General features: G+C 37.5%; 1 protein-coding gene across 3 annotated transcripts in view; it reads right to left on the bottom strand.

Annotated features, from left to right (window-relative positions):
- LOC131677840 (hemicentin-1) overlaps window positions 1-23865 on the bottom strand; it is a 446898-nt gene that overhangs the window by 338760 nt on the left and 84273 nt on the right. The window contains exon 1 of one of the 3 annotated variants that reach the window (XM_058957904.1): window positions 21893-22082. The exons of the other annotated variants lie outside the window; for them this stretch is intronic. The gene's annotated coding sequence lies outside the window, so the exon portion shown is untranslated. Of the gene's footprint in view, window positions 1-21892; window positions 22083-23865 lie in introns of those variants that run through there. 3 annotated transcript variants of the gene reach the window in all.

Raw genomic sequence — 23865 nt, 5'->3', positions numbered from 1 at the left:
TCGTTAAAACATTCCCAACTGTATTACTATTCATACATATGGTTATAATTGACCTCTATAATTTTAATAGAATTATATTATCACCTCTTGTATATCGAAATGTATCCCTAGTTTTATGATAGATGTAAAGTTGCCTTAGTTTCCAATGGATTTGAATTTGTTTATAAAAATTGTTAATAACTTTTGCAGCTATTTTTTCCGTCATACAAAACTTTTATGAGAAGAGCAACACTTTTAACTGCCGAGAAAATGAGTTGGATCGATGATACCAATTGTGAGCAATTAAATAAAATCGACATTCTAATTTTGAAATACATAAAAATTTTACAAAAAAAACGCTCACAACGAAAAATTGTTTGCGCACTTGGGAGATTTTAACTCTACTGTTAGTAACTAAAATATTATACGTAATTTTTTTTACAAAACATGCTTTTTACTAAAACTCCGTTGGTGTTCATCTTACTTAGGGTGTCCGTCTTCGGCATACTTCCTCTACATGGGGTCACATCTTTCTAGACGTGTCTACCACAACCATATTGCACATCTCAATTCACGCTTCGTAACCCGGAACGGAACCATAGGAGAATAAAGTAAAAAAAGCAGCACTTCACCTTTTCTGCTCAAGATCGTGCCACACGTCAAAGCAAGTCAATTATATATATATGTCAACAGTTCTTGAGCTTTCCATCTCTGGCTCTTCAGTACGAGACAAGATGTCGCTCTACAATGCTTGTGGAGTAAATCTAGACATATAAGGTGGTTTGCCTATTATTAACATATGTGTTCATATTATTGATGGTGCATCATAATTTCAATGATGGTATATAACTGCCTTGCGCCAACTCGAAGGGTAAAACTGTTACGATGCTAATGGAAACATAGTGAAAATGGGTTCAACACCCAACCTTTAGCAATGCGAAGGTAGGCCCTAGGTTCAGGAAGCCATTGGCTAAGGAGAAGCAATATTTATTTTTGTCATTATTATCGCCCTCTTCATGTGCCAAGATGTGGCACAAAGTGGAATTGTTAAAGGCTCCACAGAAAAGACCGCACTAACTGAGGTGGTACGGGGTACGAGGAGTGGATAATTTAGCTATAATGTCCAGATATTGTAAGATACACTAATGTTTCAGCACGTAAACTGACAATTCACTAAGAATTAGGGCGTAGAAGCCAACTATCCGAAATCAACATCTTAAGCTAAGTGTTTTTCGATGAGAGATGGCTACTATACTATACATATCCTGCGCCATTATATAAGGATTCCAAAATTTTCAACAATTCAAAACATTGTAGCCCAAGCGCAAACCGTACTATTATACTACAACTATTATTTTCAATAGTCAAATCCGTAACGATGCATAGTAAACGGAATTGGAGAAACATAAATTCACTTACCCCAGTGTAACCATGCTCTCTTTCCAAGTAAAGAGCGAAGTAACACGTTGTCTTTAGATTTCATGAATGCAAATACCTACGCATGAATGGACACTCGTCATGTTTAATGTGGGTGTTCGACGTATTCAAAGCGAACGGTGCCTAATGGTACGAGTTTTTCGCGCGATCACATCGGTGTCATTCGGATACTTATCTCTAGTATGCCATCAAGAAATGTGGTATCTAAAATCCTATTGAGCCTGGAATGACCTATCCGTTGAATAGATACGTTTATCCCCTGGAGGAATGACAGGATAAGCCAACGACGTAATAATAATTTATGATTTATTTTTTCAACAAGTCATTATTCTTCATTCAAATGACAAACAAATTTCATTACTCTTGTCTACAGCAGTGTGGATGTCTTAGAAAGGAATAGATCTGTGCTTCGATAAAATTTTACAAATCGCCAAGGTATAGTGATGTTTCTTACCGACGACATCCAGTGTCGAGAGTATATGCGCTAGACAGTCCAGAATAAAATTGAAAGTTTGAAATCTAATTCAGCGTCACCCAAGTTTAATCCTAATCGCATCAAACGTAAATATAAATTCGTACACACGAAAACGATTATAAAATTCACAAAATTCTTCATCGTTTTTTGTAACGTATTTTCTTGCATTGCAAGTAGTTGATTTCGTTCATATTACGAATTGAACATTTTACATTTTACTTCCATTTTACGTAAACTGTGATGCTTATACTACATGTAAAACAGCAATGTTCTATACAAACATTGCTTGAATTGAAAATTTGATTGAAAATCATCATCCAGTATGGTTTATAAGAATGAATAGAAGTGCATTAGGTTTTCTATTAAGGGACAATTAATAAATTCCGTAACACTTTTAGGGGGGGGAGGAGGAGTAAACTTGAACGTTACGTAACATGCTATTACTGAAGAAAAAAAAATCATGGAATTTTTTACGTAATAGGGGACAATTTGTTACATGGGGGAGGGGGAGACAATCTTGGGGAGTTTTTGCGCTACGTAATTTATGAATGGCCCCTAATAAAACTGTAATGTTCAATCAACGTATAAGACTACATCAAAATTCGTTGAAAATAAAAAGTGTATTTGGAAAATGATTCAATTTTACATCGCTTTTCTTTTTCCTAATATGTGCATGAAAATAATGTAAATTTACAAAATGCCGGAAGGTTAAAAAATTTTGACTCGACTTCGAGGGCATCATTAACCGGAATGCTTGATCTCACAGCGAATCGGGGCCAAAGCACCATACTGTTCAATCCTAATGAATGGTTGTCACCTGCAATCATTAAGGCTAAAATCTTTTACCAACAAACATGGCAGTTTGATGTGGAATTGGACGATTCACAGTGGTCACCCCCTTCCTCGAGTATTTCTTACAAAATTGCTCGAGCTACGAGTAAATCTCTACTTCATAGAACAAGTGTGAATTCCACTCAGGATACTGAATCACAACGGGTATTTCAAAATTCGCGCCTTCCGCGAAGCCTCGGAAGTGGTTCATCGTTGACCGCTTTTGCAAAAACTATAGCAGCATAGTTTTTTGCAAAAGCGGTCAACGATGAAGGAATTGTGTCAGTGCGATTGTTTGCAGTGAAAACGAAACTTGAACCAGTGAAGCCAGCGACCATCCCAAAACTGGAACTAAATGCAACTCTACTTCTAACCGACTTCATGAAGAAACTTTTACAATCGATACAGCATTTTTCAAGTTGAATATTATGTGTGGATGGATCCAACTATTGTCATACAATGGTTATTTTCGGCATCGAAACGATGGAAAACATAAGTAGTGAATAGAACTTCAACGGTTCAAAAGTTCCTTCCTAGAAGCTCTTGGAATTACGTTTAAACTAAGAAGAAACCGGAAGATTGCGCATCTCGAGAAATTTCTTCAGCGGAATTGATAATTCATGGTCTGTGGTTCTCGATGAAGTTTAACTCGATTTCTGACTAACAAATGTATCCGCTGGCAGTTCATAACTCCATAGTCGCCGCATAAGGGCAGAATTTCGGAAACTGCCGTTTAAAGCACCAAGCACCATCTCCGAACAGTAGCAGCATTGAGGCTCTTACACCCGAACATTTAACGGCCCACGGTCCCGGCTGGGGTCCACTAGAAGATTGATAACAGTCTATGCAATTTCCGGCGGGTTGAAGTTTCTCAACCAAGAATTGATTCACTGGGTTCCTGCTCCCATGTCGTAGGAGACGACTTAAAACAGGAGTCCTCAAGTTACGGTGTTTCTCCGTGCCGAGGACTGAATGGCTGGCAGAACTAAAATATGTCGGTCGCGCACGACTATGTAAAGCGAATCTCTGACACAATGGACTTTTGTTTCTTCGCAAATAGTGGGATTCAAATGGTGGTCATGTTCCTGATACCCATTTAGTGGTGCACTATAAGCGATTATAAGCCAACGTTTTTTGGTATCCTCTAGCTGCTGTACAACAAGTGCTGATGATGAAATGTGTAATGCTGTCATCGAGTATCGTGAAAGTAGCACAAATGAATCTTCAGCATAAAAGTACAACTATCTATCCCGCTTTATGCAGGAAGAAAAATCTTCTATAGCTTTGGTTCCAAAACCGTAATTCCATAAAGGACACTTGTATGTAGGAAATCTACTTAATCCCGTCTTTAAAGCTTTCAACAAAAATGTCATGACAAATCCACGTGAAGTGCCTCGTGCATGTATACTTGCAAATAGTGCTATGGACACACAACCTCAATATGATTGATGATTACATAAACAAGCATATTTGCAGCATAATGAACCATCACCTTCTGATGATTTCAAAAGGGTTGTATCAATGTACTGTGTCAGAAATGGGTTTCCTCTCATAATCGGCGGAGATGCAAACGCCCACCATATAATTTGAGGGGGCTCAGATGTCAATTTGAGAGGCACCTTTTTGATGAAATACCTAAGCAGTACAAATCTGCACATACTTAATACAGGAAATCGCCCAATATTGGAATGAGTTGGCAGAGGAGAGGTGTTAGATGTAAATCTCTGCTCTGACAGTATTACGCAAGAGTTGATAAACTGAGCTCGAACCGTTAATGTCTGATTATAAGTAAATCGTCTTTGATCAATTAAACGTCTCACTAGATATTGTCACATAACGTAATCCCAAATCTGCGAACTGGAACCTCTACGAAGAGGGTTTGGCGACTAGGTTTCAGGGGTCTTTCCGACGATTGAATCTCCAAGTGACTTAGATAAGGTCGTGCATAAAACAAACTCACTCATAGTAGCACATACCAAGAGGCTTTCCCGCTTCCAGTTATGCGTGCTTCTAGAAGAACACCTTGGTGGAATACCGAACTTGTTCGACTGAAAAAGTTATGTAGAAGAGCTTGGAATCGCTGACGTAGGGACGGGTCGGAGACATTTAAGTTGGCTCGCAAAGCATACAGAAATGCCCTTCGATCCTCTGAGCGAAGTGGTTGGAAAATTCTCTGCACAAATGTCTCAAGTCTCAACGAGACTAGTAGATTAAATAAGTGACTTTCGAAATCGAAAAACTTTCATGTCAGTTCGATTTGAACTGCTAATGGCGTATAGTTGTTTGACGAAGATGTAGTGTCTCTTTACACAGATTTTCTACCATTTAAGTCCACTATGTTTGTTTATAGTTGCACTTCACTATTTAACAGATACCGGTATTTCGACTACTACTTGTACTTAATCTTCTTTAGTGTTTTTATTAATACATGTGGTAGTACTCAACTGTCTTTTTGGCACTCACTTTCCAGGCTCTACGGAGCCATCACTGACGATTGCCTCTGAGTTCTTTTCAGGTAGTTCTGATTCTTGGGCATTTGCTCGTAGAATTGTGACAACCGAATCGATAAAATGGGCGATTGAAAGTTTTGCTCCGTATAAGTCACCGGGAAAAGATGAAATCGTTCTAGTTCAACTACAAAGAGGATATGATCACTCCAAGAACATTTTGATAAAAAAGTACTTGTAGTCTTGCAACATGATACATTCCATTAGCGTGGCGGGAAATAACTAGAAAATTCATTCCCAAAGGTGGCCGCGTCACTTATGGCAAACAGCTTTAGACCGAATAGTCTGACCTCTCTCGTTTCCAAAACAGTGGAACGTTTAATCGACCACTACATTCGGAATGTTAGCTTGGGCGAGCACCATGCATATCAGCGGGGGAAGTCTACTATCACCCTGTTACACAATGTTGACTACAAAGCTTTTTCACAAAAGTAATCAAGTTTAGGAGTTTTTTCTCAACATTGAAGGTGCTTTTGACAACGTGCATGTCGAATCCATTTTGGAAGCAGAACGAGGTCATGGAGTATCTTCATATATCACGAGCTAGATACACACAATCGACAATTGTACTCATCTTTAAGACATGTAGTGATAATGGATGTCCTCAAGGTGGTGTGCTGTCACCGCTTCTATGGAACCTTGTCGCCTTGTATCTGCATTAACACACTTTTTGATATGATGCACCAAGCCTTATGTATTGTTGAGTAATGGTGTCGTCATGTTGGACTATCAGTTAATCTAAATAAAACATTAATGGTGCTTTTCAGGAAATGAAAGATTACATCCGAAGCTCTTCCTTTGCAGTTCTTTGACTTTGAAATTATTGTCGCAGACCAAGTTAAGTACGTTGGGATAATTGTTGACTCAAATTTTAATTGGACAGCTCACATCGATTTCAAGATCAAGAAAGCTTGCATGGCCTTCGGTCAATGTAGACGAACTCTCGGCAAATCTTGGGGACTCAAGCACATTCAGTGGATCTACACAACAATTGTTAGATGGTCTTGATGGCGATGACTGGTGCGTTCTCGACAACACCTATTGCTGCTCTAAAGGCACTCTTGAACATAAAACCACTATATGTATTTATGGAACAAGAAACACTTTCCTGTGCATTCCGTCTTGAAGTTACTGGCCTTTGGAACAGTAACTCAAAATATCTCACATAAGACTGTGGCCCCAATGGTCACTTGGGATGAATATAGACTTGATCCCAGTGACCTTATACTCACACGTAGTTTGCCTTTTAAAATTTTAAATGTGAGGATTCCTATTCGCGAGGAATGGCTGTCTGACTGGATGGGGAGACAACTTGAAGAATATGTAGTTCGTTATACTGACGATTAAACCAGTCGCATTCGCTTGGTAGATGCTGTACTATCCTCCAAGTATAAATCTTTGCGATTCTGTGTGGCGTACAATCGGCACATCAACAGATAATTTGCAGTAAAAGAATCTATTTTCGATGCCGTGAAAGCACTTAATTCGACAGATTTGAGATCAAAATTAGTAATTGCATGTCGAACTTAGCATTTCAAATGCTGTCTACCTTCTATTAGTACCCGGACATTTCGGCAATACTGGAAATGAATGGGGGACGAATTGGCTAGGGCGGGCGCTGCGACTGATTTCGTTGTGCAACCATTGGCGTAGCTTGCATACTTGCGTTCAAACAAAGACTTTTCTGCTGGATGTAAATGCGAAAATGTCGAAAAAATTGTTGCATTTTTCCAAGTAAAACTGCAGTATTCTTGTCAGGGCACTAACTGGACATTGCAAACTAAATTACTTCATGGCTATTATTCAGCGTGTTGAGTATTATTCGTGTGATTTGCGTATCTGGATGTTTAGTTCTCCATACATATTGCGCACTTCCCACCAACCTGGACTCCGCACTTTCGAAGTGCGAGTGATCAAACTGCTACTGAAAACTGCGAGCTGTCAAATCACATGTATTTCAAGTGATAGAGATGGTATTTTCATGGACAGACCAGTCGAGCTAACCAGTCTATGAGAAGAATTCAATAGAAGAATAGTAATTGCGCAGTGTGGTTAGAATCCAGTTTTTACTGCCACAAGCAATAAATGAACCAATGTACAGAGAGCTGAAACTCAAGGAGATGTTATCGTTTCTAACCCAGCCCGGTAAAGAGTTATAGTTTAAGCCGTATTTGAATGATAATATCTCTTCAGGGGTGTTGTCGCTCTTTTATCTCAAAATCCCCTCAATATCCGCTCACTGTTTAAATATAAATTCTAAATCCCTCCGGGGGTTGTAAGATTTATTCCTACTATAGTAGCACCTGCAGATCGTTCAGCATCCTTCCGGGGGTGCAGAATGCTCTGTTTTAATTGTTCTGTGTCGTTATTTTCCTTACCCCTCTTCTTACCAGTTCTCCAATCCTTCTCATCAGGGATATGCTGAAAAGACAAATCAGGCACACATCTCCGTTCAACACGGAGAATGATTCCTGAATCGGTCAGCCGATCAGTCTAATTCCAGAAAGTCTCAACCCTTACGCATAAATGGTTCTCCTGTAATCCATTTTCAAAATCAACAGTAACAGTGGGAGTTGTCAAGAATCGGTGCAGTGATAACCAAACTACCGTTCTCATACCTACACTTCGCAGAGATCAAGTTGTCTTCGATCGTCCGCTGAATAAGCTATGCCCGTTGCCATGTAATTGAGGCAGATGCCTCAAGGGGAGAAAGTATTCCCGACTCATCTAATGTACACCCCTCCCTCCTCTTGCACGAAATATATACTTCGAAATAAAACCTACCAATCATCTAAGTGCGCAGAAAAACTAGCAACACGGTGAATCGGTATTGCATCAGGCAATTTCTTTCCTTACATAACTCAAATAAGATGCGACGTAATCAATTTGGTTTTTAGTTTTCAAGTTAAAAAGGGATTTTCACTAAGAAGTTTTTATGTTCAACTTTGCTTCTCCGGCAACTGTTTCAATCTCGTCAAACACAGGCACATTGGACAAAAGTACGAAACATTTCGGTTTATTCACAAAATACTTTCATGCAACGTACATTAAATAATAAGTAAAATCACGAATTTTCGTTCGTTATATTATATATTATTTTTAAAGCGACGTGATTTTTTTGGTAGTGGAATGAACAAAATAAACTATTTACAACCCACGAAAATGCAAAAAAGGACGAAGTAGTTTGTGCATTACCTAATCATTTTCGTTCTAGTGAAATGCGTATGCGTATGAATTCGTACATTTGTTCATTGTATTAGCATACCAAATTGCTATACCGTTGATCCACACTTGAAGTATTGATTCAATCTTTCCCCAAAATATAGGAAACTGAAAACATTAACGTTTTCTTGATCCCGCAAAGCACATCACGACTTTGGACTAATTATTGAGAAAGCACCAGCTAGCGTATGTATATGAATCAACATAACTTGGCTTCAATTGTTTCATACAATACAGAATATACAAAGAGCATGAACAAATTTATAACATTATTACGGAGCCTATCCAACTATCTAAACTATCTAACATTGAATTTGATGTTCTTTTTTATTTACCATTTTGGGATTCATAAAACGCGGATGCCTCAAAATAAAGGACAGCTTATTTACCCTTAGCATTCCGACACAAACACAGACATCATAACTTCTGCTATTCATTTCAAAAGTAATCAAAAACTCCCATCATTCCGCTCAACAGGAGAAACACTTCCTTACGGAAGAAACAACTCTGAATAGCAATCCTTCTTTTCAACATAGAAAAGCTCTCACAGGGAACGATTTGGGTGTAAACCACTGAATTCAATTTAGTACACATTTCTCGCGTTAATGAGCGCCAGATTCTTTTTTTCCCCAAAACAATTTCGCTTCACTCTTCAATCATAAATTTAACGGTGCACAGAAACACGCTACGCTACGCATAGCCTCACCTTACCCGAAAGTTGAAATGGAATGACTTTATTTAATCCACGCTTAATCTCTTCTTCCGATGCGAGAGCGTGCCCAAAAGCTATAAATTCATCGGGGAATCACGTTTTGCTAAACGCACAATCCACACGACATACGCCCACCGCCGAAAACGAGAGTCAAGCTCGGTTGACGGTTGGCCAAGAGGTTATACGCATCAGTCAACCCCGTGGTCGCAGTGCTTTTACTTCTTCTGCGCTCCGATGATGATGATGAGTATTCAGAGATAACGTCTTTTATGCTACCTTTGCCATCGAAACGAGCAATGTCGTAAATTTAATTCCTACAGCCGCACACAATGGCCCCTCGTTTGGACTGCCTTTGGCATGCTCGGCCTTGATGATCTTCCGGGGGGAGTCATCCTGCGATGATAGGGCGTGTTTTACCTGACTGTTGAAAGATAATATTTCTCGTCTCTAGTCGGATGTCAGATGGAACGCGATCCTCTAAGTTTCATTTAGACACAATTTACCGCAAAAGGCGGGTTGCCACCTGTCAGTGCGGTGTTTCATGTTTTTCCGTGCCAGAAATTATGCTGTGCACACGGATACCCTTGCATTTCTTCAACTGCCGAGAAGATCCGTAAATAATTAATGTGAAAAATGATAAGCTTCATAAATTCACGATAATCTCGAACAACGCCACGCGTGGAGTTCTGACAGGAGTGGTTTATTGTTTCACCTATTCGGGCGTCTCGTAAGATATATTGGCAGGTTAGGTCTCTAGCAGAGGTTTGTTTGTTTAATGGACAGTGATTGAACAAATTAGGCGCGAGGAGGCTCTGTTAAAAGTTTGATATTTACCTAGGGTGATAAGTTATTTTTAGGATGATTTTGTCCATCACCGGTCATAAAAGTAATGAAGGTATAAAAAATATGGGAGGATTTAGGCGACATTGGGTCATATTTACACGTGCCCCAAACTGGTTGAACGATAATCGATAATGTTGAACATATCACAGATTTCATTCCACTTGTGGCGACATCTGCCGATTGGGTTATTTTGACCATATACAGTTTGGTGATGCTGGACAGAATAAATGGACTGTCAGCAAGTCGAATACTAAGATTCTCTGCAGAAAGACGCGACCGGTTTCCAAAATCGATAGATTAAGCAAGATACATCTGTCTGCGTATGTTGGTAATCTTACGGAATCATTCCCTGGAAGCTTCCTGAGAACGACTCGCATGAGACATCTTTGTACACTTGTTTTTTTAGAATGGCATGATAAGGCGCCCACATTTGCACAGCGTACTCCAGAGCACTTCGAATCAGGTCACAGTAAAGAGACTTTAGCGCATAGGAATCGTCGAAGTCTGAAGTGTTCAGTTTCAAAAAAACGCAGCATCTTAAATGCTTCGGCGTTTCTAGCAGTAATATAATATATGATGTTGATAATGCATCACTTTTAATTCGCTGTAATTTCTATTGAAAATTTTGGTGAAATTATTTCAATATGTATTTTTTACATTGTGTAAGTTTCACTGGAATTTGTACAAACATTGTGAAAATGGAGTCGGAAGAACATCAGAACATCTACGGTAAGTCGTGTGATACAACGAAGTTTTGATCACCGATTAGAAGGAAAAAAGTGGCCGGATCTACGAATAGTGTGAAGGTTCACAAGCGGGTAACTGAAGTATTCAAAAGGATTCCCTATAATACAATGATAGTCGGCATTTAACCGTTGTGTGTCCGACGCGGTACCCGGGTACCTTTTTAAGTTTCAATTAATGAAATTCCCATGTTTTATACATAGCTGGAAATTGAAACTTTGTGACATCTTAGAACTTCACTAAGTCAAGCTTTTGGGGTAATAATATTGTTGATATAGTAAGGGGGGGGAGTGAGGAGAGGCTCCTGAATTTTTTTACTACGTAACAGGCCGACGTGGGTACCCGGGTACCCACAAAACTGAAATGTCATTTTTTTAGATTCAGGAACTCATCCACTATTAGACTTGGTTAAAATGAATCGGGTTACATCATTCGGTTCCGGGGAATCCAAATTTCCGGAAGGAGGTCCCAGTGCTGGGATACTATTTGTGAACTTTGATGGAATACTAGCAATATGGGTATCAAAATTCTTGGAATTGCATCAGTAGGCTGTATCTCGTGGTTTTTGGAACCATTTGGTGATTTGACCCCGGAACGGACATTCCGGAGAAGGTTCCCGTGGGGCCGTGTGTGGCCATTCCATTCCAATTCCATTTTTCAAATTGCCATAGGATCCCGTAACAATAAATAACATACTTCCGAGACAATTTGAAGTGTTTCGATACTTATATTGCTGGGACATTATTAAAATTTACAAGTCAATTCCTAGTACTGGAACATTGCCCCGGAAAATCCGGATTACCAAGAACCAGATCCATTCACCCGGTTCACTTTTACAGAATCAAAAAGTGGACGAGTTCCTGAATCCAAAACATCTAAACGTGTCCAAATCGGTTGAAGGAAGCCATAGTTATCAGCATTTCAATTTGTGGGTACCCGGGTACCCACGTTGGCCTGTTAAAGGTGTTTTTTTGTTGGACACATAACAGTTAAACAAAACTTTTGTGCAAGAGGTAAAACAAACGTGAAAGACTGCACACATACAAAATCCAAAAGGCGCCGAATCGCGATGAATGGCAAAATTCAGTTGGAAAATCACGTATGAAGAAGCTCTACACTCAGTTGTTGACGAAACAGCAATGTCTCGTCATGTATGACTTGATTTATGTAAATCAGATTTCCGCACCATTTCTTATGGAAGGCAAAGCACCCCATTCCTGGTAACCGGAACGGATGTGCTGCCTCCACAGGCGTCTACTTCAATTTCTGAGGTCTCACGATGGCCATACGCTTTACCGTTACGATTTAGCCTCGTGCCATTACTCGAAGGATGTTCTGGAGCGGCACATGGTTAACACTCTGCTGCCCAACCCCGTCTTTTGGCGGGGTTCAGTAGAATCGCTGTAAAATCTACAATGCACGATTTTGTGTTGTCATCTCAACTAAAACCTCTTCAAAACATTCCCACCTATGATACAAATACGATATCTGCTTGTTGAAATCATTATATAAAATGATATTTGAGTTTAAAGTTGGAAATTTGAGGGAAACGAGAAAAAAAATTTTTTTTTGTTATGTGGTAATACAATTCAATTGGAAAATTATCTCACATTTTGAAGTTTAAAAAAAAAATAAAAATTATTGATAAGTTAGTTTACAATAGTACTTTGCCGTAGAATTGAATTTTAGTCTTGTACTAACTTATGGGCCAAAAAACTGGTATTGGGCAGCTGGGGGAAAAAATTGCGTCTTTTTCTACTTATGACTTTAAAGTTTATGTTTATTTTGTTCTAGTTTTCTCAATTTTCGACCGATTTCAACTGAACCACTTGCAAATGATCGGGAAATTATTCAAGATTGTTTACTATACTTGTTGGTCAGGTCAGAGAACCGATTCCGGTTTTTCAAAAATTCCCGTGTGGTCTATCAGACAACCACGTAAGCCATATAGTCATACAACTGCTAGCTCGAAGTGTGTCTTAGCATAGCCTGAGTATAAATAAAAATCATAAATGTCAACCTTCTAAATAAAATTGGAGACATATTATCGAGTTTTGGGAAAACTAGAAATGATCCCTTCTTTGGCGGTTCAGAGAGTAAGGTACTGGTCTCATAAACCATTCGTCGTATTTGCAGAACTCATCCAGAAAAGATTTGTAGTGATCAGTAGCATCGTCGCACTAGCCCCGTTATTGTCCTGTATACTAAGAATCAAAGCTGCAAAGTCTGTTGAAAAAGAAGGTCAAGTTCCAAAACGGAATGATAGTATCAAAACTTTGTTTTGCTTTTAGATACGGTTGCAGGAGGCATTGTAAAGGACATCCACACAATACCGAACGCCATATCAAACTTCATAGTTATTCGTATAGAATGCATGAGAGTACTGTAGCATTCTCTGGATTCTATTCTTAGTTGAATTCGTGAATTTTTGAGACAATCTGAGACCGATTTCATAGAACATTGTAGAGGAAACATATTCGAAAAGCGCAACTCATATCAAATATTTGCACCTAAATATAACTGTAATGTTATTTCAAATTACACCAAATCGATTATCAATGAATAATAAGCATTTTAAATTATCCGAACACTTGCGAAAACTTTCCAACTGGGCCCGGAAATTCCTGGATTAGGATGTTGTGTGGTATTTTGTCGAAAGCCGTTGAAAAGTCCACCTGATCACGAGAAACGATAGAAAGAAACAATATAGAGGAAAAACCCATTGAGTTAAATCTAATAGATTGATTCATGACAAATCAATAATGATATTCCGAGATTACGTCGAAATCAGCTAAATACAAAAAATGTACGCTTTTCGAGGATTTTAGCAAGACAGCTTAATAATGATTCTTTGCCCTTCAAAAAGAATCTCTTTAGATGCTTTAGTATATAATGCCTCTAAATTGGTAATGAAACTACCTTTTGTTCATTATTTTTTCCAAATAAGGACGAAAAATTGTAAAAATTATGAGTTCCAACGTAATCATTTGCACCCTGATATTGCTGTTACCGCATAAAAAAATAAAAAATAGATATGCTGACCTAAAACGCATAATTTTACATATTTATTTTGTCATCAATACACACTTACGGCACGTGTAATTTGGACTTTGGTTTACATTTTAAGGAAAAATTCTCAATATAGTCAACCGATGTTCATATAAAACGGGAAACTTATATAGAAAAATAAAAGCATCAGCTGCTCGACGTCCGTTTCCTAGATAATTAGTGTAAGGAATATATTGTACGAGATTTACCTGATTGAATAAGATGGATAGTTGAATAAATATTTTTTCTATTCGCCGTGAGTCGCAAAAGGTTCTTTTTCAGCCGTCAAAAAAGAGCTTCTATTATTTTCAACTCTGCCCCTGTGTTAACATGAAAAGAAGTAGTAGAAAAGTAAGCCAATGCAAACATTAATACTTGACTGTCCATGACGGATGCTCGAGTTCATTCCTTGCGTTTCGTTGGTGAATCTCAAAAATTTCTTTATTCAAGTAATTATAAATTATTGTATAGTATTAATCAACGCTACATTTAATTGTAAATCAAATTTTCATAATATTTAAATACAAGTTTCTTCCGCTTCGGCAAAGAACCGTTAAGATTTCCTAGATTTTCTCACCATGATCTTGTACTTTACTGTTTTCCTTAGCACTGCAACTGACGAATACAGCGTTGTCTTAAACATCGCGAGTCATCGTTCTCCAAACATTCTCACTCCGGTTAAAGTCTGGAGAAATGGTAGATCATTAAAATATCGGAATCTTCACACTGGATGACCAATTCTTAAAAGACTTGCTGGAATTGATCGACGTATGATCAACTGTGAAGCTCTAGAACGTCGATAGCAGGGCTTGATATTCAAGAATTCTTCGAACACTGCCTGACAATCTTCGCGGTTCATTTTTTTGGTATTAAAAGCCAACTTTCCGTAATGTTAAAATATAGAAAATACTTTGGCTTTGGCACAAAGCCAACAAAATGTTCAGACTCTCCAACCCTCTAATAGCATGACACAACTAATGAATGGTCTTTTACTCATTTTACCAGCAACGTTGACGACGACATGTGGGATCAACATATAAGTGAAGAAGTAATTTCAATATTTTACGAGGAAATTTCAACCGATTTTTAAGGAACACATTAAAACCTCACTGAAAACACTGAGAACGTACAATGTTTCTTTTTATTATGGTAAAATTTTGGTCGCTTTAGCAACGAAACTAATCTGCATCGAAAATATCGATTAATTTTACACAAGCCAGACATAGTCTTCCACACCATCTAGTCGAAATGGAAATGTTTCTGGAAAACCACCAAAATAAAAAGAATTCCCCTGGCGGGAGTTGCCGTAAATCCATTTTAAATTACTTGGTGTCTAACGAGCAGATATACTTGGACGTGATTAATCATTAGCAGCGATTAATTAAAGCAATTAAATTTTTCAACCTTTGAACTGGCATTTGCCGATCTGCTGGGAATACTCTTATTCACCTTCGAACCAACACTAATTAAAATCTGATCATGAACCGGAGCAATAGATGATTATGATGCTAGCCCGGCCGCTTTACCATCCAAACACGGCCAGAGGTTTACAAGAGAGTACTACAAATAGGGAGAAAAATCATTTCACTTAATTAGGACCGAGATTGCTTCCCACTTTGGCCAGTAACCATCGCCAATACGGGGTCGTCCAACAGGATGGGGGATGATTCCGTTACTGATGCTGATGATGATGATAATGATGAGGGGAAAGTTAGGCGGGAGAGTGTAAATTAAGTGCTTTGTAGAGTTTTTTTTATTACTTCGTTGCCAACCTAGTCTGCCCTATAAATAAGTGAAAGCCAATCATAGTAGGGAGAGGAAATATTTTAATGCATTCGGTTGATTTAAGTGCCTCGAGCTAAGCTTACCTTAGAGTGTAATTGCACGGGAAAAAATCTTCAGTGTCTAATAAAATGATTAATAACCCTTGTGAAGATTGCAAAGAACGTACACACAAATGTTAAGATTTTAGCAAATGTTATATGTTTTAGCAAAATATCAGACATAAATATTTCATTGAAATTTAAAAAATAAAAATGAATATGTTCGAGAAAAATGTATCTAATATTTCAAATTGAATTTTATAAGTTTCTTTTCCAAAAGTTATCTTCTGAGAATATTTTAAAAGTCCCTTGTAGTGAAAATTGGCTACAGGTCTCGGCAGCTACCGGTTGGCTCGTTGGGGAGACTAGATCCACCACCGGGGACTACATTGAGTAGCGAGTAGCGACAAAGCGGGGATCTAAACGACTCACGGAAAAGAGTATCGATATCGGGAGAAATCCACCGCTAGGAATTTCACAGTCGCAGTAGGGTAGATTCACTACCGGAGACGATCTGAGTGTATCGTGACAAAACTGGGAGCTAATTGGTTTACGAAACGGACATCAGTACCGAGAGGAATTTCGCCGCAGGGTAACTCTCAGTCGCACAGTGTTACCTAACTGGCCAAAACTCAAAAATGTTTTTCTATTGTTCATAATTTAACATTTTTCTGTTTGTAATCTTATTGAATAAAGTCTTCTCAAAATATTGTATCTTGAGGTCGAAAGTTTGATTTTTTACAGTATTTCAAAGGTGAAATAGATGATGCATTCGGAAAAAATTTTTTTTTGAACCTTTGATATTCAAATTAATATATCTTTTTTGTTAAAATTCCGATTAGGGTCGAACTAGTTCCATTTGAAAAGTTATTCACTGGACTAATACTTGCCATTCGATTTAGTAGATCCAAACCTTTTTTCTCGCTTATAACGAACAAATAATAAATCGTATATTAAATTATAATATTCAAAGTAGCTGTACTTTTATTTGAAACAGCTCGGAAAGATCGCTTGTAGTTCATGACACTTGAAAATTAGTGCCCTTTCCAGAAATGAATGTCTTGTTTTGCCCCTTTCTGTCCCGAGAAAAAAGAGATTATGATAGTGTTTAATTACCCAGATTTCGTTGCATGATTTGTAAATATTTCTCAGCCAAAAAATCTGCTAAAAATTGACTAAACCTAATTTTTTTAAAGTAAATTTTCAGATATAGTGCACTTTTTGTTATGTTCGTAAATGTTGACTTTAAGTGGCGGTGTTCAGCTATTTTCGCCCGTGTCTCTTATCACTTATTTTTAAATAAAAGTTTAATCAGCAGTACTATCTTTGAGAATGAACAGCCTTGATAATGCAACTATTTTTTTTCCGATCTTATTTTAATGCATATAATTAGGCAGTCGTCATTTCGTTATCTCCTGAATTGCACAAATGTTGTCGTATATAATTTTAAATGTTTTTTGATTTTATGGAAGGGAACACGTACCCGCCGGTTGATGCCAATCGAGCTGATATTTCTTTAGACTGGGCAAACTAATTTCTTCGTTTGTTTAATATTTATTTGACCATCTAGGAAACTAATAGACTGGGTATATAATGCGCGTGGGGAATACGGAATGTCTGAGTGAATGATAACTGTTGATTAATGTATGAGAGTTGAGAATTGACGATTCGCAAGAAGAATTCAAAACCTGTTTCCAATTTTCGACAGTGATGAAATTTTTTATCCCGTGCTATCATTAACTCATTTTTTAATGTTTTGCGACTTAGTCCGGTTTGGCTTAACACCGACCAATTGTAATATAAAAATCAATCGTTGGCGGAGAAAGAAGCCAATACATAAACGTAATTAAGAAAATCAAAATTTATACACGGACGTAGCCGGCGCCGTTATTGGCATATCAAAGTATAGAACTCTCGAAATATGCACATTTAGGATGAATAGTTACTCCCAGGCCCCATTCGTTGGTTCTCTGTGTGATTTCGCTTGTTCTGGTCAATCACGGAGTAGCAACTACGAATTGTATACGGTCATGATGCTCATGCTCATGTTCATAAATGTCGACCCTAAGTGCCTAAATTTTCAGGTGAAAATTTTTTAAAATAAGCCTCAAATATGAATTCAGCATCACAACATTACCCTAATGTGAAGTTTTCATCAAATTCAGGCCACTTTTGAGATTTTGTCCGACTTTTGTATGGAAGGAATCCGAATAGATCTCGATAAAGCTGGGAGCTACACGGTTCAAGGAAACTAGCATCGGTGTCGAGAAAAATTCCGCCGCCGATGAACTCTCAGTTGGAGTAAGGTGAGTGCACCGCCGATGACTATCGGAGTAGATCGCGACTAAGCTGAGAGCTAAATAGCTCACGGAAAGTACAGCCAGTCAGCTGGCGGTAATTTACCGCTGGGGTTGTCGGAGTGGAGTTCTTGGTTAACTTGTTCAAACCTTTCTATAAAAACCTGTTTCAATTCGCCTAGTGGTGGTTCTCATTGATTAATATTAGGATTCCATGATATGCTACAGCCATTGTAAATATTTCATTGTTATAACACTGGTGAATAAATTGGATTGTAGCACTAAACTACATGAGAACCATAGATTCGACAATAAACACACAATATTTCAAATTGTGTTCTTCATTTAGAATACTGTTTTCAGTCCATTTGGGAAATACAACATAAGATTATGCTGCAACATTAAAATAACGATTTCCCGAACATTTTTTGTGCGTGGAATATACATGTAGTGTTATTGTGTCCTAATTCATCTTAGCACTTCCATTCATCCCACCTACTTGAATGCATTAGTTAAAGCAGCCTCTGCTATCTCCATTTAACACATTAGCTCAAATGGTAAGATGAATAATGGTTTGGTAGCTGCAATATATTTATATTTTTACACTTTTCCAAATTGTAACCGTTATTGATCAACTCAATATGTTCTACATGGTAGTAGATGTGTGTAAAATATGAGATTTTGTTATTAGCTAATAATGTACATAGATTAAAAATCATATAAACACATTTTATGTTATAAACCGTCGTACACGAATGGTCACTCAAACAATACGTCCAACTATATCCTGTTTCTATGCAATATGAAATTTTTTTCTAGGAATAATAGAGTATCGGAATAGGTAAAGTTTGGCTGCACAAAAGTGCACAAAAAAACATAAATCTTTGATGAAAATATAGCAAAATTTATATGAAAAATAGTTTCAGAAACCAATATATTGATTTTACATTATTAGTTCCTCCAAAAAAAAGTTGTATTTTAGTGATACCTGCAAGTTTGTAGAATATATTAAATTAATCAATTAAGCTTTTTAGCACGGAAAATTCGAAAAACTGATTTTTTGGTCCTATTTAGAAAAACAACAATTTTGCCTAAAAATGAAGTCTAATGTCTGTGGTATCTTAGAAGAAGTTATTCAAAACATAATATTCTACAACTTTGTCTAAGACATCGACCCTCTAAATTTTTTATGATTCTCTACTTCAGTCCAATCAAAAAATATTCTATTTAAAAAGTTGCAGAATAATATTATGAACATATCCAACGAAGAAATGCTGGCTCTAAAATGACATCTAAGGCCTCAAATAGGTTTTGTCCCTCCTTTATTGGATTGGTCCCACAGTGTGCCGCTTTATTTAACTATTTGCGCTATCAAACGAACTACATAATTTTTCTCATATTGTTGTGAAATCATCCAGTTGAGCTGGGTAAATTGATATTAACTAGCGCAAAATTGCATAATGAATAACCGTGTCCATGGAGAATAAAAACTATCATGTTGTAAATGTACAGTAGTCTTTATTCTCTTTCTCCATTTTTTTCACAAATGCTTGAATCTACCAAATTTTAAATTTTAGGTCTAGCAAACCCTCACAAACTCCAGTTGTTTTTCCATCATATGTTATTATGCAAACATGTTGACATTTTTGGTGGTTTTTTACCACTTCTCCCGGGCTTCCAAAAGCCAATTTTTATTTGTATGAAGAATGATCTAGGCCTGGGGATCCTAACAGCTCTTCATTTGAACATAATTTAATAAATGATTGGGTTTGGTTAATAAATGATTGGTTTTGGAGTAACTCCATGACAATTACAAAGGCAAAAAGCTGCAATATCAGCCAAAAGATTGACTTTTGTAATTTTTCCAGAGATAACATCAAAACGTCGAGCGTCCCTTTTAAATAAAGTTGACATCAGAAATACGAATCCGACTTTGGAACGTTTCAGTCTACATTTCCGGAACCATATAACTTCCTTTCATTTGAGACTAAGTTTGTGCATATCGGTCCATTCATCTCCGATAAGTCGATAAAACTAGAGTGCCTCTAGAGTGGCTCGACATACATTATTTTTAAACACAGCACTATTTGAATTCCTTTTGTGGTCCCGAATGCCTGCACAAAATTTTAAGCGGATGGTTGCTCCCCGGGATTGCGCGTTGTGTTCAAAGTTTGTATGGAATTTATTATGGAAAAATCAATTATTTTGCATTTACGGTAATAAAGGTCACTATTTCACTCAATAAGAACGAGATTTTAATTTTCTCTAGTCTAGAACTGTTTGACGTCATAGAACAATATTTCTACTCATGATATTTATCTTTTGACCGTTAAAACAACCACAACGACTAATCATTACTTGCAACATCACAACATCAAGCTTAGTTTTCAATTTGAAAATGGACGTACTCCACCCTTGCATTGAAGGAAAAAGTGTTTCTCGTTTGCTTTGGATGGGAGAAAAAGATACTTGGGGGCCATGCAAAAATGACGTAGCATTTTGGTGGGTAGGGGGGGGGGGGGTATACCAAATTCATGACGAAGTATGACGAGAGGGAGGGTAGGGTCAGAAGTTGTGCGACGTAGCATCAAATTTATTTTTTTTTGACGGGCATCAAAACCCATTGATTAGAAAAAAAATAGTTAATGTTCCTCAATTCCTAAGAGAAATATGTTCATGTGGTAAGTCTCGATTTGCGGAATTTCAAGCTCGCAAGAAAACGAAAAGATTTAGTATGCTAGATTAGTTAGCTAATCTTGCTAACTAGAGCTGTAGGATTGTAAACTGAGAGAACTCCATGCTCCATGACATATAAAATTCAAAACAAAACTATCAACACTATATTTGTCATGAAATGGGTTTATTTTGGGCGCAATTTGCTGTTATAACGAAAAAGTTAATAAAAGCCGTCAAAGAAGAATTGTGTAACATATTTTTTTTCATCTCACTGCCTAGGAGGGGGAGGGTGGTAAATGCTATGTCATTTATAAGGTGTAGGTTAGAGTTTTATGACCAAAGGGGGGAGGGGGTGGGGGTCGAAAATTGCCGAAAAAAGCTACGTCATTTGTGTACGGCCCCTTGGGCGTCACTATCGGAAAATAATATGCGAATGACCTAGCTGAATTTTGTATATGATCATTAATTTCAAGCACTAACCTCAAGGGATAACATCGCATAACATGAACGTAACACAAAACGGTAACACAAATAAAACAACATAACTTTTTCATTGGCAGATCTGTATTATCTCAGGAGGTAATAAGAAAGCACACACGCTTTCGCACTGTGCTTTAAAACCCTTCGAATCATCTTCATCTTCAGTATCAAATCGAATGAAAAACAAACCAAACGACCAACACAAAAACAAGTCTCAACAATTATCTACTCATGAATGCATCCTTTTCCTATCATAATCATAGCACACAGATTTACTCTGCCATGACATCAAAAAACAAAAATATGTTGCCTATAAGTCCTACACACTCCACCCATCATTTCCCATAACAAAAAGCAACAACTAGATACAGCAATAAAAGACCCATTTGTAGCATCTAGCTCGTATGGCCGAGGACCTAATAATGTTAATTTTACGATCTCCATTAGCCCAACGATCCAAACTGTCTTCTGAAGCACTTCTACAATTTTCCACTCTCTAGTTATCGGTCGGGAAGTTTAGTCTTGGGTAGAAAACAGCACCATCAATAAGAACTCAACTATCTATCTATCTATCTATCTACCTATCTATCTGTCTATGTATCTATCTGTCTACTCACACTGATCCGTGTGGTGGGGTCAACCGTATCACACCCGGGATATTCTGTCCGGACAAAGTTTCTATCGTAAATGTATTGATGAGCATTATTAGACAGCAATTATCCGATTATGACAGATCCATAGAGTGGATAATACGGAAAAGATGTTGCTCGTCCTTTCTCTACAAGGTTCAGTTGATATGTAGGATAACAAATACTTACTATTTGGTTAGTATGTTGGAAGGTTCGCCAGTCGCCCAAACATGTAATCGATTTATACGTAAGTCACTAAGAATAATAATAACGAACCAAGTGGGCTAACATTGGCCACCAGTCTAGTCATCATAATCATTGTCATCGCCATCGGCATTGACATCGTCCGTAGCGGTACCCTCACGAATCTCGACCGTGTGCCAAAATCGAACTGATTTCGGATGGGATAAATACAGCACGTACCCTGCGGAAACGAGAAAGAGAAAAACAAGATTGTATAAATTCAGAACCATAACAGAATTAAACTCGTATATGGTTGGCAATCACAGTAATGTCGTTTATTGTAGTTTCATGGTCTTCGTTGCTGGAGTTGGAAATGCGGATGTACAACGAACAGGAGGAAATCGGATCCCTTTCCGGTTTTGCTCTTTTCATATTTTTGTTTTGCTGTAAACGGAAAATTCGCTGAACAGCAGATGTTCCACTAGACAGAATGTTCTCGGACGCTGTGATAAGACGTAAACAGCGTAAAAATTATCAAAGAGTTTTATGTGCTGTGTCATGCATTATTCATACTAAAGATGTTGTTTTCGCTAGGATGTAATCTTTTTATTGTGAATTGTAAGGCATAAAGTGTTCTGTTATTTGATTCTGGCAGCATAGCCTCAAAACCCTTACACCCGTTGTCAGAGTAAAGTCTCTTGTCTTTAACGAGAATCATCATTCAACTTAACGCCATCGCGTGGTAGGGGATATGATTTTGGGGGTATGAATTTTACCGAGGTTTAGCACAAACGAAAGACTTTGCTTTGAAAACAACATCAGTCCACATGGTCCCGAGTGACACATTAGCATTGATAACTGACACATAAGTCGAGCTTTCAATGCGTGTAAGAAAATAACTGTCGTTTCTAAATGGCTGCAGACTGTAGAAATTTCCACTAAGTGACGCCACGATCGGCCGTAATTCCGCAAACGGTATACGGACATTGCATGCAAGCTTGAATACAAAGTTAACTCACGTATGCGAAATTGAGTGCTATGGTGATCGGTGGAGAATTTTTTTTTTTTTTTCGAATATTTATACAGGTTTTCTGGAAGAATATGCACTAGCTTCTATGGCTGTTCTCTGGAATATTAGCGGCAATTTTTCGCAAGTGTGTCACTGCTCGTATTGATGCCGTCGCTGTTGTGTTATCTGATGACAAACTCAATTTCGGAGTAAACAAAGTCAGATAGGCCATGCCACTGAGAATTGAAGTCACTACAAAGGCATTTTCAGAATTTCGAAACTCTGCTTGATTATATAGATATAGCTAAACAAGTTTGTGACAGGAGCTGAAATCCCAATTGAAGAGTTGTGTTGTGCTGCGCCTATCAGAAATAGACAATATTAATATAAACAAACGTAGCTTGAAACCGTAAAGCTTATAGCATGTCAATAGAGATGTATATTTGTTAAAATATACAATTTCTCATTAAGTCTTCCATAATCTCCAGCTAGGTTTATATATTGGGAGCAAAAGGTTTCCCACCAAAGTGTTTTTTGCTGCGAGGTTAAGTCACTGAGAACTGTCATACAAGTAAAGTTGTGAATGTGTTTAAGAATAAAACCATTGGGTAATATATTTTCATTCGAAATTTCATTCGAAGTTTTTACTATTTTTTGGAAAGTATTTCAAAATGTAATGGTGAGTTATAAAAGAAGAAAAATCATTTATTGTATATTGTCTCTACATTGTCAATGAAACCAACTTTAATTCGTGGTTTTCCCCAAATAGAGAATGAGAATTGTTGAAATTTTGAATACCTATATCGTCATTTTGCAACCTGATATTGCTGCTACAGCATGAAACACTAAAAATGGAACGGAAACTTGTCATCAATGCATACTTATTACACGCGTAAGTACGATTTTTGTTTTCATTGTAGGTAACAATTCGAAAAGTAGTTTTCGCATAATTCGAAAAACTGCTACAGAA

This window comes from Topomyia yanbarensis, chromosome 1 (genome assembly GCF_030247195.1).
Source record: "Topomyia yanbarensis strain Yona2022 chromosome 1, ASM3024719v1, whole genome shotgun sequence".
Lineage (NCBI taxonomy): Eukaryota > Metazoa > Arthropoda > Insecta > Diptera > Culicidae > Topomyia > Topomyia yanbarensis.
This window is presented reverse-complemented; position numbering and strand designations above follow the sequence as displayed.